Here is a 17,097-nt window from a genome sequence, read left to right on the forward strand (position 1 = left end):
TCCGAGAATAATCGTAAGAACGATAAGTCATAAAGTGACCTAAAATATGACGAAAGCCCACTTATGGTTTAACGAAAGAATAGGCCTGAATTTAGTGACGGTTTAACTCGATTTTTATACGGGTAAATGGAAAAGATTATAAATATGAAGTTTCCAGGATATACATGAATCTTGCAAACATAAGCAAATGATCACAGAGGTTTTTATTGACATAGGTTTTAATGCTAGCAAACTTAGTTTGATTTTATTTTCCAGTGTTGTATCATTTCCTTTGTAATCCCATTTCCTTTGTAATCTCATTTCCAGACAAGCTTCGTGTACGCTTTTGTCTCTGGAACGTTCATACGCAAATTCAAAATAAAGATCTAGTATTTTCTAAATTCGTTTTGTTATCTTTCCATTTTTCTGTATTTATTTAGTCACTTGTCGTTGGTTCTCGCAGAGAATCCAGACCTCAAGGAAAATAGGGTTTTCTTTGCTTTCATCCGTTCAATAAAATCAACGGTATGAACTTTGGTTCCCACGAGTTGATATGTATTTTGAGTTGTTGACATGTTTAAAATTTTTCCTTGCATCGTTATTTTGATCATTATCACTTGACAAATGGTCCATCTCCATAGGCTTAGCTATTTTATTAATCTGAAACCAAACAATCTAACTCTGTTTACTCTTTTATTTGAATTTCTTATTTTCATCAATCTATTTGTATTTGCTTCATATCAAACTCATAGAAACAACAATCTACTTTTTAGTGTATCAGACCCCTAGGAGTGGAGTATTCATGTTGTGACCATGAGACTTATGGTACTCGCAGAACTACTTGGATTTATCGCAGAAATTTTATGTTTCAGGTCTGATCTATGGAGGAGTCTCCATCTCCTATTGATCCTCCACGTTTCCTTCGTTGCAGGTCTTATCTTTTGGTTTTGACAACAGAGCGTGTTTTCAGCGAGAGCTTTGTTTTCTTCTTCCATTTCCCTGTATCTTGAAGCCTAGTGAAACGCATCCTCGAGGGTGATAGGTTTGTCAAGAAAGACGTCCTCACGAATACACGATTCATGCCACAAAGCATTTCAGAGTCTGCTATCCCGGACTTTGTTCACGAAGATGTTCCAAAGGATTGCTTTGAGTCTTTCGATGAATGAATGGAGAGAATCTTCCTTCAACATCATCCATAAGTTAGTATATGAATCTCCCTTCTCTATGAACAAAAATTATTGCCTCATAAACTTAGTAGGCAATTGGTTGAAATTTTAGAGTTAACCTCCTATTGAGAGAACCAGTTGAGAGCCACTCCTGAATAATTATTGACAAAAGTTTGAAAGTAGCCGGCGTACCGCTCCTTATCTTCAAAACAATTGGCCCATTGTAATGCATACAGCTGTCATGTGAGCTCAGGAATCTGTTTCCCATCGTACGGGGGGATTTTCGGGTTGATGTTTGGGATAGGAACATTGATGATGCCATTTGTGAATGTCTTTTGCGTCTATTCAATGACTTAGTCGACCTCAAGGGCCGAGCTAGCCGCCTGAATTATTTCTGATTGCATTGCTTAAAGATCGGCTATAGCTTGGGCAAGTGTTCATTTTAGGACGCCGATTTCGATTTTTGGGCTCAATGTTCTATCAGTCGGGATTAATTCTTGGTTGCATTCCATTCTATTGTTTTCTATTGAGCTCATACGTTCCCCCTAGGACCGGATCTCGTCCTGCTGGATTATGGGAGTGTAGTCTTCATTGAATTGATGTCTTTGCAGTGCGAGGCTCAAGTTGTTTTTGATAGATCTATTCAGTCATTGCGTTATGTGTCTCTCTTCAAATTTTTAGAGAGCTTTTGAATTGAATTTCCCTCCCTTCTAGTGTTAATAATGGATCTCAAATCCATTTAGAATTAGACTTACGATTTATACAAACATCAATGAAGTAATATGTAAAAATAATGTTTTAAATGATTTTGGTATGAAAAGAGATTGTTATTTTATTTTTGATCTTATATAAGTGTGATGAACATAGGGTATAAAAATACATGTAGACTCTAGAGTGACTTGGGAATAGCTATGATGTATGAAATCTTTGGATTCCCCTTTAATTCTCATTTTCCCTCCTTTTATAGATATTTGGAGACATGATCTCTGGGTGAGATCTGGGTACTCTGAACACCGTCTTCAATGCTGATCTTCTTTACGAGTTTGGCCAGGTCAGGTCATGCTGGCATTGTCTCTATTTCGAGCTTAAGGTGGCTTTCTTTCTTCATTGACCTGTTATTCTTCTAAAGGTCTTTTAGTTTTACTGGACTGGATTCTTTGATCGGGTTTGGAACGCAGTAAAACTCACCTTTAATATGTTGACTTCCAATATCTCTTTATCTATCACATTTTAGGTCTTTTTTTTTTATTCCATGGTTTTTTCTTCCTAATTTCTTTTTACAAGTGGCTTTTCTGTTTTACGCTTAATAGAGATTTAAATGAGAGAGTTAAATTCTTTCTAATAGACTAATAGAGATCTGGTTTGATTTTCTGAAGACAAAACATGTTATTCGGAAAAAAACATGTTTATTACTTGTTGGAAAAAAAAACAGAAAACCCAAAACATGTTAGTTATTGATCTGTGACCCGTGAAAGTGTGACTGTGATTCAAAGAATAGCGTATATTGGAGAAAGAAAGAGATAGGGGAGAGAGGGAAAACAAACAGAAGAAGATGTTTGTGTGGTGCGAACAGAGAAGCGCAACGTTCACATGCTCTGTTTTACCGTAAGCAAATAAACATCATATGCCTCTTATTTATTATTTTCCATTTTATTATTTATATTCATCATAAATATTTTGAAAAAACATACTATTGAAAATCCTGTTTATCTTTTTCTTATTTTTTGTCAACAAAAAAACTATACAATACTACTTAAAACTGATTACCGATTCAGAAAGTTAAAATCATTAGAACATAATCAACATAAATCACAACAACAAAACTTTGAGCACTAAATGTAAATTTGTCCCCAGTTATAATTTTAATGGTGTACGTTGGATTGTGATATTAAGAAAAAACTCTTTACATCGTTTAAATTCTTCCATGTAAAAAACGAAAAATTTGTTATTCTATTGGTATAGATATTATTTTCACGAATTGAAAACACTATAAAGCGAATATCAACTCTAAGAATTGTAAGACCTTCATGTATTTCATAGTATAAAAGAACTTTAACATTCTATATGTAAAGGTGATAGATTCTATTAAATGTTTATTGCTCCCACATAATGGTTTGTGAATCTCAATAATAAATCATCTTTGTTCCAGTAAAAAAAATCGGTAATCATGTTTGAAAAATTATTAAAATCGGATTATTGTTAAACAAAATAGTTAGGTAACATAAGTAAGTATAAAAGAAGTATAAAATTTCTATTAGTAATTAATAATCTGTGGAGATAGAATATATTTGGAGTATTTTTTTACAAAAAAGAAATAATATAAATTATTGGAGTGAATGTTACTTTATTTTTTTTTCATTTTTAAAGAAAATAAACTTTTGAAAATAAAAATAAAAGCAACCACGATAAAAAAAATGAAGTCAACCATTAGAAATGTTTTAGGATCCCTGAAATTCATGCTAATTTAGTAAAAGTAAACACTTAAGAAAAGAAAAAAAAAGACTTTTTGAAATCCTAATTGAAATAGTAAATTAATACTAAATCCAACATGTTTTATATCAATTTCAGTGATGTATTTTATTTTTATTATCGGCAACATTCAAATGATATATTATCTTGAACAGCTAATTATATAATAAACAAACATTTAATAATACTGTTGTGTACTTTTCATTTCAGAGTTTCAACTTGTTGGATGGCAGACAAATAAACCCCACAAACAAATAAAGAAAAAAAAACACAAGAGTTAGCAAAAGAAACAAACAACAACAGCTGTCCCTTTCCTCCACTCGTTTCCTCTCCCTAAAAAAGGATATTAATAAATCCTATATCAGGAAAGCAAAGAACCAATTAAAAATAAGCTTCATTTGTAAACTTTTTTTAACTTAGTTATAGATTTTTTCCTCTTTTCTCACTCCCTCTCGTTGCATTATTGCAGCAGCAGCAGCCCCTCTTGTTGTCTCCACTCTCTCTCGCTAAAGAAAATCCAATCTTCTCTCTTTCTCACTTGTCCCTTTTTCGTATATTTCGTTTTTCTCTTTTGGGTTTCTTTCTACTGACTACTGGTTGGTGCATGGATTTGGTAAGATTGCTCAACCTTCAAATACCTAACTTTTTTTATCCGATATTTATATGATTATGAATAATATATCTCATCTTTCTATAATCTTTCCCTTTTTTGCATTTATAAATATCTTGTTGAAGATGTGAGTACTTTATGATGAAGTGAAACTCAAAACTGAAAGTGATATATGGAACTCCGTTATATATTTGCCTAATTTTTCTTGTTGTCCTTTGTTCCTATTTAATGGGATCTGTTCTAGTTGTACATTTCTGCACTCCCCATTTCCTTTTTCTTACAACAAGCTTGCCCTTCTTTGGTAATTTGTAATATTTTTAGTCAAAATAGAAAATTGGAAATAATAATTGTGTTATCTTGAGATTGTTGGTTTCTTTTTATAGTGAGTGATAAGAAGAAAAAAGAAAGACAATCTTCAAATGGACTGGAACTTCAAACTCAGCTCCGGTTCTTTCCCGATTTACGAGGAAGAAATCTGTGTCGGATTTAACTCCAATAGATGCCTTGGTTTCATTTGGTGGGTCATCATCATCATCCCAAAGGAGAGTTCTCATTTGATCTGAAACTAGGAAGGAACATAGTAAACTCCTCCTCTGCGTTGGTAATACAGAGCAAGTGACATGTCTAAAGTGGAAAGAGAGTACTACTGCCTTGGCGGAAACCAGAAGCTTCAAGAAGTCTGGTTCGACCAAAAGGACAAGAGGGAATGCTCTGGGAACAACCAGATCCCGCTTTGTCTTGTTGATGATGTGATTCTGATTTTAGTAAATGTAGGAGTATCACAAAAGACATAAGGTCTGTGATGTCCATTCTAAAACTCCTGTTAGTTACATCAAATGGTGATAACAGAGGTTTTGTCAACAATGCAGCAGGTAAACTGTAAGTATATGTTGGATATTTGAACGTTTTTTTGTGTAATGATAAGATTAACATCTGAGTATATGTAGGTTTCATGCTTTGGAAGAGTTTTTATGAAGGGAAGAGAAGTTGTAGGAAAACGTCTTGATGACACAATCGTAGAAGACGGAAGCTCAGCCCGACCAAGGTTAAAAAGCTTTGTTTCTTAGGATCCAATAGACTTAGTCCCTTTTTTTTTTTTTCTTTTTGTCACTGAGACTTAGTCCCTAATTAAACATAGAAGAGCATTGGTCTCAATGGCATGATTTTTTTTCAGGTAGAAATTACTCGAGTTTCCTAGTGCTTCACATGTGTTTCCAACTACATCTGTTGGGACCCGAGCTGGGAAACGGTCTTGTGAGCGTAGCTTGGCCAATGGTTCGAGTTACGGAGAGAACCAGATCAGCTATGCTGTTTTTTCCTGCAAGCCTGGCAGTATGTTTCCAGATTCTTCTTCTCTAAATAGCAGAGGGAACAGTTCCCTTTCGCAAGAAGAAGTGAGCTCGGAGACAGCATTCTTGTGTGAGAGAATGACGAGTTGCGTCATGACTCTGATTGTGCTCTCTCTCTTCTGTCACCATCTTCCTCATCAACCTCATTTGCTTCAGCCACCACTTCCTTTGTCCCAAGAAGCAGTAGAGACGGGTTTTAACCAGTCCGGATTGTTTGAGAACGCGAGTGCAGTCTCTGATGGATCGGTTATATCCGGTAATGAGATTGGGCTCTTCCCAAACGTTCCCGTTTCACTGGGAGTAGTACAAGTAGATAGATAGATCAGAAAGATGTGTGATGTGCCTCTTTCTCTATTCTCTTTTCTTTCTCTAATTTTTCAATGTTCTTTTATCTTGTTAAATGATGAATTATTGGTGTATAAACGGCATTCATTATTACGTGTAGGTTGTATTGGTCCAGCACCAAGTTAAGAGTAGATAAAGTCTTTTTCTGTCTAAAGTAGATAAAGTCTTTATGTACACTATTGCAGCATGGCGCAATTTCATCAATTGCTTTAAACAGAACTTAAGAAATTTTGGAAAAAAGAATCGAGTGATTGAAATTTTTTTGAACCGTTCATGTGGTTGAATATATTAAAGACACAAGTCTAAGTCTCTTTATGTAAAGGACTCCATGGCAATAACTTTTTAAAATACCCTATCTTTTTCTCTATATCTACATTATTCTCCTCTGTATGCTCAGTGTGGAGAACCCATTTTTCACTCACGAATGAAGCACATCCACTCGACTACATTTTGTTAGAAATCTCATTAAATTTGGAATCTTTCTGTCTTACATGTTTTTACTCATGACCAACTAGCATAAGCATTTACTACAAATAAACATAGTAATTTCTAACCAAATTTTGACGGAATAATGTTTCGGTCGAAATTTTCTGAAGAATTCTAACGAATTTCTGAAAATATGAAAATTTACTATTCGTCCAAAGTTCATCGCAAATATACTCTAGAAATTTCAAAGTTCGTCTCAAATATTCTAGAAATTTCCGTCAAAGTTCGTCGCAATGGATCCATCTTTATAATCTTGAATTTTGTGTGTTTTCAGGTGTTTTCAAACATTCTTCAAGATATAAACCCTTAAAAACATCAATTTATTATCAATGGCTATTATCAGATTATTTTTGCTAAAAATCCCCAATATGTAATCCGTCGGAACTTCTGATAATATGTTCTGACGAATTTCAGACGGATTAGTATATTCCAGAGTATATTTGGATGGATATCCGACGAAGTGGTATATCCGACGAAATCCTACGTAAAATGGTATATTAGTCGGAAATGGAATCTGTCGGGAAAAAACAGTGTAATTTTTTTGTGAAACACATCTGACGGATTTCCGACGAACATAATCCGTCAGAATTTTTTAAAATTTAAAACAGGAAAAAATTCTTGTTTTTTTTATTTCAACTCTGTTTTCTGTTGCAATAATTGGTTGAAAGGACACCATTCATTCAGAAGGTTCGGGTCGAAACCGTTCTGATGAGAACATTTGATTTCGGTTTAGAAGTCGGTTTATGTCTAAATGTAAAACGTCGACGTATGAGTCTTCTTCTTTGTTTTTCGAAAAGAGGTTGTTACAGGGGGGCACACAGAGAGGCCGTTGTGGTTATTATATCTGGTGTGTGACAAGTTGTATTGTGCGAGAGCGGTGAGCTTGGGAAACACGGTGAGAGAGAAAATCGATAGAGAGGAAAAATCAAAGCGACAGAAACAGAGATCTACGGGGTGAGAGTTCTTCTATTTCTCGGGGATTTTCCGGTGAGTGATACGGCGGCGTTGAATTCACTGAGCTTAGTGAATTCTGAAGGATCCCTCGGCCGACGTAGGATCGCGGTTGCGTCCGAACTGGATCTCGTCTGTTCTTAGATTCTAGCTTTACCTTTCTCGCAAAACAGAACGAACAAATTCTAATCTCTAATCCAAGGGATATCGATGAATCCAAACAAGTGGTATCAGAGCCAGGTTACAGCTGATCTTAGGAGGATTCGAAGGTTGCAGACTGCGTAGACTAAGAGATCTTGTCAAGATGAAGTCAGCGAAGTTCGAGATGGAAAAAATCGAATGGCAAATTGATTACGACATGTGGAGAGAGAGATTGCTGGTTAATCTCGATCTCTTGGATTTGACGGAGGCATTGCTGAGCCAAGAGAAAGATATGGGGATCTGAATCAAAGCTGAAGGATCCATCATCTAAGGAGGAAGAATCAGATATGAATTCAACGAAGAGGTTGATCCTCTTCTCGCAGAGAAGCAACGAAAGGTAAAAAGTACAATCATAATGAATGTACTGATAAGATCTTGAGGAAGATAGTGAAAGAAAAAAACGGCTGCTGGTATGCTTAAGATCTTGGATGCTCAGTACATGTCATTATCTCTGCCGAATAGGATGTATCTGAAACAGAGGCTGTATGGATACATAATTAATGAGTCCATGTCCATAGAGAGCAATATCGATGAGATTTCTGAGAATCATAACTGATCTTGGAACATAATGGTAGAATTCTCTGATGAGGACCAAGCCGATATTGCTGCTGATGTCATTGCCTAAGCAATTTGATAAACTGAGAGATACTCTCAGATATGGTAAGGATACTGTTACCATGGATGAGGTCATGAACTCGATTCATTCTAAGCAGCTTGAGTTCAGTGCAAATGGAAAAGACAATAAGAACCACGGAGAGGTGATGTACTCAAAATCACAGTCTAGAGGAAGAAGTAACAAGCGTGATTCAGGTCAAGGGAAGTCAAAATAGAAGTCGAGGTCCAAGTCTAAAGGAAAGGAAACCGTCCTACTTGCTGGGTGTGTGGTGATGAGGGACATTTCAAGAGAAACTGTCCAAAGCGAAGTAACCAGAAAGGAAAGGAAAAATCCTTTAACTTTGGTGAATCATCTGCAGTTACTGGAGTTGAGTTCATTGAGTCTCTTGTTGTTACAGAAGCCAACATGGTCTCCACGGTGGACTTCAATGAAATCTGGATCCTTGATACTGGCTGCTCGTTTCAGATGACACCAAGAAGAGATTGGTTCACTGATCTAAATGAATGCTGGAGGTTCTGTGAGAATGGGGAACAACAGTGTTGTCTGTAGTTGAGGGAATAGGAACGATAACCAATATAGACATCAGAAGGCCAGTTTGTGTCAGTGAAGGATGTGAGATATGTTCCTCAGTTCTCAAGGAACTTAAAATCTCTTGGTGCTCTTGAGAAAATGGGTTGTTCGTTCATCTCTGAAAATGGAGTTCTTCGAGTAAAGAAGGGTTGCAGAACTGTTTCAAAGGCTAAACGAGAAGGAACCTGTACTACTTACAAGGAGAAGGTTACAATGGTGAAGTAAACACTGTAAGTGTACAAGATGAAACAGATCTATGGCATAGCAGGCTTGGACATATCAGTCAGAAAGGATTGAACGTGTTGGTGAGAAAAGGATACTTAGACAAAAAAAAAGGTATCAAGTATCAAGTTCTGTGAAAGCTATATTTTGGAAAGACACATCATGGTTAGTTTCTCAACTGGCAAACACACGAGTGAAGCCTGTCTGGAATACTACATGCAGATCTTTGGGGTTCACCTACAGTTCCATGAATCACTAGGAAGATGTCATTACTTTCTGAGCTTGATAGATGATTTCTCAAGAAAAGTCTGGGTGTTTTCTTTAATACGAAAGATCAAGTTTTTGAGAAGTTTGTGGAATGGAAACTGTTAGTTGAGAATCAGACCGTTTGAAAGTAAAGAAGCTCAGAACGGACAACGGTTTGGAATTCTGCAATAAGGAGTTTGATGGGTTGTGTTCAACAATGGAATAGGGAGCCACAAAAACTATTCCTTACACTCCACAACAGAATGGTGTTGTGGAGAGGATGAACAGAACAATACTTGAAAGAGTAAGAAGTCTCTTGAGTGAAAGTGGTTTGCCAAAGGTATTTTGGGCTGAAGCTGTAAATACTGCGGTCTACTTGATAAACAGATCACAATCATATGCTATCGAAGACAAGGTTCCTGAAGAGGTATGGTCTAATATTGTATTGAAGTTGGATCATCTGAGAAGGTTCGAATGCATTTGCTACTACCATTCAGATGATGGGAAATTGAAACCTAGAGCCAAGAAGGGCATCTTCATTGGTTATCCTGGAGGAGTTAAGGGTACAAAGTCTGGTCTCTGGATGATAAGAGAGCAGTGATCAGCGAGAACATCTATATATAGTGGGATCTGTTCTAGTTGTACATTTCTGCACTCCCCATTTCCTTTTTCAGTACAACAAGCTTGCCCTTCTTTGGTAATTTGTAATAATTTTTAGTCAAAATAGAAAATTGGAAATAATAATTGTGTTATCTTGAGATTGTGGTTTCTTTCTATAGAGTGATAAGAAGAAAAAGAAAGACAATCTATTCTTCAATGGACTGGAACTTCAAACTCAGCTCCGTTCTTTCCCCGATTTCGAGGAATATGTACCGGATTTAACTCCATAGATGCCTCGGTTTCATTTGGTGGGTCATCATCATCATCACAAGACTGGAGCCAAAAGGAGAGTTCTCATTTGATCTGAAACTAGGAAGGAACATAGTAACTCCTCCTCTGCGTTTCGTAATACAGAGCAAGTGACATGTCTAAAGTGGAAAGAGAGTACCGCCTTGGCGAAACCAGAAGCTTCAAGAAGCTCTGGTTCGTCCAAAAGACAAGAGGGAATGCTACTGGGAACAACCAGATCCGCTTTGTCTTGTTTGATGGATGTGATTCTGATTTTAGTAACTGTAGAGAGTATCATAAAAGACATAAGGTCTGTGATGTCCATTCTAAAACTCCTGTGGTTACAATCAGTGGTGATAACAGAGGTTTTGTCAACAATGCAGCAGGTAAACTGTAAGTATATGTTGTATTTTAACATGGCGTTTTGTGTAATGATAAGATTAACATATGTGTATATGTAGGTTTCATGCTTTGGAAGAGTTTGATGAAGGGAAGAGAAGTTGTAGGAAACGTCTTGATGGACACAATCGTAGAAGACGGAAGCCTCAGCCCGACCGTATCGCTTCACATGTGTTTTCCAACTACATCTGTTGGGACCCCGAGCAGCTGGGGAAACGGTCTTGTGAGCTTAGCTATGGCCAGTGGTTCGAGTTACGGAGAGAACCAGATAAAGCCTGACATTATGTTCCCAGAAACTTCTTCTCTAAATAGCAGAGGGAAACAGTTCCCTTTCTTGCAAGAAAGAAGTGAGCTCGAGAACAGCATTCTTGTGTGAGAGAATGACGAGTTGCGTCCACGACTCTGATTGTGCTCTCTCTCTTCTGTCACCATCTTCCTCATCAACACTCATTTGCTTCAGCCACTACTTCCTTTTTCCCAAGAAACAGTAGAGACGGTTTTTAACCAGTCCGGATTGTTTGAGAATGCGAGTGCAGTCTCTGATGGGTCGGTTATATCCGGTAATGAGATTGTGGCTCTTCGGCAAACGTTCCCGTTTCACTGGGAGTAGTACAAGTAGATAGATAGAATCAGAAAGATGTGTGTATGTGCCTCTTTCTCTATTCTCTTCTCTTTCTCTCTAATTTTTCAATGTTCTTTTATCTTGTTAAATGATGAATTGATGGTGTATAAACGGCTTATTCATACCCGAACTATGAGTTTTTGGAAAAAACATATCTATACTTTTTTCTTGTGCGAATACATGTCTGAACTATATAAACTTTGAATTACATACCCGAACTTATAAAATCCACGCTAATTCATACATCAATATTAACACTGTTTAATTATAGTTAATGGCACTGATTAGGATGATTATGTGGCTGATTAGTCAGCTTCACATACAAATATGATGTATAAAAGAACATATTATAATGGGCTAAATTTTAAAATCTTATGGATCGAATATGATAATTACGATGTTGTATAACAATGGCCCGAACAATTTAATATTTTACCCAAAATAGTTATCATATTTTTGGCCCATAAAATTTAAAACTTAACCCATTATATTATGTTCTTTTATACGACCCGTTTGTATATAAAACTGACTAATCAGCCACATAATCATCACAGTCAGCACCATTAACTATAATTAAACAGTGTTAATGTCGATGTATGAATTAGCGTGGATTTTATAAGTTCGGGTATGTAATTCAAATTTGTATATTTCGGATATGTATTCGCACAAAAAAAAGTGTAGGTATGTTTTTCCCAAAAACTCATAGTTCGGGCATGAATAAGCCGTTTTCCCGGTTGTATTGGTCCAGCACCAAGTTAGAGTAGATAAAGTCTTTATGTACCCTATGCAGCATGGCGCAAATTTCATCCATTGCATTAAAAACAGAACTCTAAAATTTTTTGGAAAAACAGATCGAAGTGATTGAAATTTGGAACCGTTCATGTGGTTGAATATATTAACGAAACAAGTCTAAGTCTCTTTATGTAAAGGACTCAATGGTCAATAACTTTTTAAATACCCTATCTTTCTCTATATCTACGTATTATCCTCTGTATACTCAGTGTGGAAAACCCAGTTTTCACTCACGAATGAAGCCACGTCCCACTCGACTACATTTTGTTAGAAATATCATTAAATTTGTAATCTTTACTGTCCTTACATTGTCTTCACTCATGACCAACTAGCATAAGCATTTACTATAAGTAAACATACTAATTTCTAACCAAATTTCTGACGGAACAAAATATTCGTCGAAATTTTTCTGAAGAATTCTAACGAATTCTGAGGAATATGAAATTTACTATTTGTCAAGAACTTCGTCGCAAATATTATAGAAATTTCCAATGAATTTTCTTTTGTAGAAAATAATCGACGAAATAAAAAATGATTCCTAAAAAATTTAAACGATATATATAAATTTGAGGTTTATGTTTTCAATGTAATTTTCTCATAGTTGCAATGTCATAATAAATCAGCGTTAAAAAAAGATTAAAGTATTCAAAATAAATAATAAACCAGATACTTACAAGATCACCATGATATATATTAAGTAATAAATATGATCTGTGTTAATAATACCTCAATTATTTAAAGCTTTATTATATACTAGGATAAGACCTGCGTTTTGCGCAGGGTGAGGTTAAATATTTAAATTTCAAAACATATAGTATGACATATTAAATATTATATGTTTGGATTTTATTTTGATATCTATATAATTGTGTGTGTGTTTTTATTAATCATCTATATGTTGGGTGGAAACCATTTGTAATTGTAATTGTCGACAAAAAATATTTTGAATTTTATCAAGGCATGGTCAATTTAGGCTTAAATTTTTACATTCCTAGTTTCACAATTTTACATAAAATTAAAATGAATATATTATAAAAAAAAACAACTACATACTGGGCTAGCCTTTAAAGTTAGACATCAATTATAAGTGTGGTTCTGTATGGGGCATACCAACAAAATTATAAGATCCTATTATCAAACTTTTTTTATGGGCCAAATAAAATGAATACTCTTAAAACAGATAAAATTCTGAAATAAACATATGTGACTTCTTTATTTGAATTTTCCCAACTATGGTTTATCTCTTGCTCTCCTCATTTCATCGGTTCAGAAGAGATATTCTTCAATCTCTTTTTCTGAACTTTGTTTTTGACAGCTGAACAAAAATCTTTGATTTATATCAAATCCCAAAGTATTGACGATCTCATTTTCTCTATACAGTTTATGTATGGCTTGGATAATCAATAGCTTCATGTTTATTATACTTGTTTTTTTTTAACTTGTAGAGATCTAAAATTTAGAAATGATCAGATCTGATATTTATTTGTTTTTTTAATTCTCCTCAACACTGTATATATAGTCATAGTATCAATGGTTTCTGAATAAATAATTAAAGCTACAATGGATATTATTGACACTAAAATATACACAAATTAAATTCATGAAATATTTAGTGTATTATTTCTAATTAATTTGTTTCCATATTAGTTTTGCTTGATAAAGAAGAAATACAAATTATTGGCAGGTTATAGATTCAAATTTATTAAAATGTGTGTTTAAATTAATATAGTAATTAATGACATATGTAAACTGTTCAGCAATATATATTGAGTTTCTTCACTATTTAAAAAAATCAAGTCAAGATACCATATACTTCACACTTTCCGAAAACATAACTATAAATATTGTCGTCGCTCATAGTAATAATACCTTTAATGGTTCGAAGTATGCAATGCCAAAGGTTTAACACTCAAAACTTTTGTACATCATGACACTTAGCTGAATATTATCTTAAAGTTTAAGCTTAAATTTTTTCGTGCATCATGACAATTGTGCACATTAGCTACAAATAATTTACACATAATAAAAATGTAACAGAACAATATATTCTCCACTCTACAGCTTTAAGAGATTCTTGATTATATGTTTGTGATACTGATACGAACTCAAAAGTATTGTGTATAAAAGCTTAATGTATAAATTTATAACCAATATCAGCAAGATTCATAATATGCTAATACCCCTTTTTGTTCGAAATCATCAAAGTAATTAGGAGATATTAAACTTGTTTAAATGTTTGACTGACAGTTTTTCCAATAATGGTCTTATTACAAAAGTAAACCTCATATTAACGGTGAACATATATCCATAGTGTTTAGTTTTTTAAGTTTTGTTTTTGTTAATGTTTCATTTTGTATCATCAATTGGTAGATTGCATTTTTTTAATATTTGAGAGACGAACGTTCCATCGTACGATTCAATACTTTGCTTTAGCTAATACACTATAGTTTATAGTTAATGTTTTTTAGCAAAAAATATAAATCGAATGTGGACCAACCAGTTTTCCAATTGAATATTATGCTTCACATAGGATTAATTGAGTACTTATTGTGTGCCACATAAATGTAGTCTCTTTTTAATTAATACAAAATTGAGGTTACATATTTTTAAATGCTTTCTTTTTAATATATAGGGGATATTCTCGCAATGTATCCATCTTAAATCTTGAATTTTGTGTGCTTTCAAGTGTTTTCAAACATTATGAGATTATAAACCCTTAAGATCATCAATTTATTATCAATGGCTATTATCAGTCTGTTTTTAGCTAATGTTTTGAAACCCCAATATCTAATTCGTTAGAAATTTCTGACAAATATGTTCTAACGAATTTCCGACGGATATAGTATATTTCGATGGATATCCGGCGAAAGTGGTATATATTCCGACAAATTTCCCACGTAAATGGTTATATGCGTCGGAAATTGAAAATTTTCCGGAAAAACCGTGTAACTTTTTCGTGAAGCACCAAAATAGAAAAACTCCAACGGAATTCCGACAAACACAATCCATCCGAATTTTTTAAACATTTAAACAGGAAAAATTCTTGTTTTTCATTTCAACTCTTTTTCTCTCTCTAAGCTCTCTCTATTATCTCTCTCTCTCTCTCTCTCTCTCTCTCTCTCTCTCTCTCTCTCTCTCTCTCTCAGATGAAAAACAGCTGAAAACAGCCACAATCCTTCTTCAAAACTCCCCAAATCATGTTAGCCTTTTATCATCCTTTCAATAACGATATATGTTAGTTTATATGTGTTAGGTTAGAATTGATGTGTTTTAGGGATTGAGTGTTAGAAATGAGTTAGGTTGGTTAATATAGGATATATAATGTAAATTTGTGTTAGAATTGTTAGTTTTAGGATTTTTCATGTTAGATTTAGGATTCAATTTTTTTTTTTATGTTCTATAAGTTTGTTGTTGTTTTAACTCATTTTGTGATTTTATAAAAATGTTTTAAGCTTTTATAAAATGTTTTAAGCTTTTATAAAACGTTTAAGTTTTATAAAAAAATTATGTTTGTTGTAATTTATTAACGTGTAGTAAGTTTTTTTAAAAAAAAAAAAACTTTTTTAGACTTTTAAAAATGTTTTCAATTTATAAAATAAATCTCTTTTTTAATTTAATTAAACATGTTTATAAATTTTTAGAAAAATGTTTCAATTAATATTTTTTTTAATAGGAATTTATAAAAAAAAAATTCGCTTTGTCTCAAAATATCTTCAATTTATAAAACGCTTTATGTTTTAAAAACTTATAAAACGTTTATTATCAATGATTTTAAAAATAATTATATTATGAAAATCTTTTTCTAATTTAAATTTAATTTTATTTATATATAAAGATTTAAAAATATTATTATACAAGATATGTAAATTTATTTTTAATAATTAATTTAATTATTATATTTTAAATAAAATAAATAAAATATGCACTCCAAAATTATGTTTGTTGGAATTTCGTCGAAAACATTTTGTCAGAATTTCTTCGCAAACTTTTCCGTCGGAATTTTGTCAGTTAGATTTCGTTAGAAATTCGTCAGACCACCCGACAAAATTCTGATGAATTTTTTTTGACGAGACAGAACCGACGATTTTTTCTTGGAATTTGTCGAAACTGATTTATTCTGATAGATTTTTGACAAAAATCATTCGTAGGAAACAATATGTTTTCTTTGTAGTGATTAACCAAAACCTTTAGCTCGGTCCAAGTTTCATCAAGCTTGTTCCAAAATGGAGTGACGAAACTTCCTCTATTTTACGAGAGCATGTTAAAAAACACATTTGTACAAAACACAGATATAACCACGGAAACTACCACCACAATTCCATAGAAAAGTCAAGAAAATCAAAAATTAACATGGAATAGTCACAAAACGAGAACCTTGTCATTTCGTGGAAAATTCATTGGCAAAAGTGCTACAAATTTTCTAGGAAATAAAATGTGGCAAAGAATAGCCACAATATATCATGAAAAACTATGTGAAAGATTTTCAACGTAAGAAACATATCAATTCATGTAAAAAAGGATATGATTGCTACGAAAAACAATATGTCAAAGAATAAGCACCGATTATACCATGGAATTCCGCTGAAAAGTGTAGCAATCTGCCAATCCCTATCAAAAATATGCTACAATTTCCTACGATTTACTTGAGACCAAATATATTTCAAATAAAATAATGTTAAACTAGATCATGACCCGCGCGCCTGCGCGGATTTATCTTTGATTCACATTTTATATACATGTTATATATTATTTAAGATTTATAATATAAAAAGTTAGAATGATCCGGAACAAAAAAAATCGATCCGAACAAAAAAAATCAAAATACCTACTTAGATCCAAATGTTGAGAATTCGAAGAACTCATACCTGAAATGAACAGATTTATACCCGACCAAGTGAGCTAAATTTCAAACATAATATCTTTTGTTATATTTTTAATTCATTTTTTTGGGTTGGTGAGATTTACTATTTATTCGGAGATTTTTTGGCTAACTTAATGGTATATATTCGTACGTTTCTTTTTTTTCTGAACAGGAAAAAAAAGATTTGGATCTATCTTATATAAACAAATTGCTGCTATAAATAATTTTTATATAAAATTAAATTTGTAACAGTAATATATTTTTTTTGTTATAAATTAGTATATCATGGTTTATAGGTTCAAAGAATAGAGTTAGTCGTCTTCAT

The 17,097-nt window shown here is 33.5% G+C and overlaps 2 pseudogenes; both read left to right on the forward strand.

Annotated features, from left to right (window-relative positions):
- Positions 1 to 4,643: 4,643 nt before the first annotated feature.
- Positions 4,644 to 5,877, forward strand: LOC108844467 (squamosa promoter-binding-like protein 13A; annotated as a pseudogene).
- Positions 5,878 to 10,026: 4,149 nt separating this feature from the next.
- On the forward strand, positions 10,027 to 11,241 carry LOC130509676 (squamosa promoter-binding-like protein 13A; annotated as a pseudogene).
- Positions 11,242 to 17,097: the final 5,856 nt, after the last annotated feature.

Source organism: Raphanus sativus, chromosome 3 (assembly GCF_000801105.2).
Source record: "Raphanus sativus cultivar WK10039 chromosome 3, ASM80110v3, whole genome shotgun sequence".
NCBI classification, from domain to species: domain Eukaryota; kingdom Viridiplantae; phylum Streptophyta; class Magnoliopsida; order Brassicales; family Brassicaceae; genus Raphanus; species Raphanus sativus.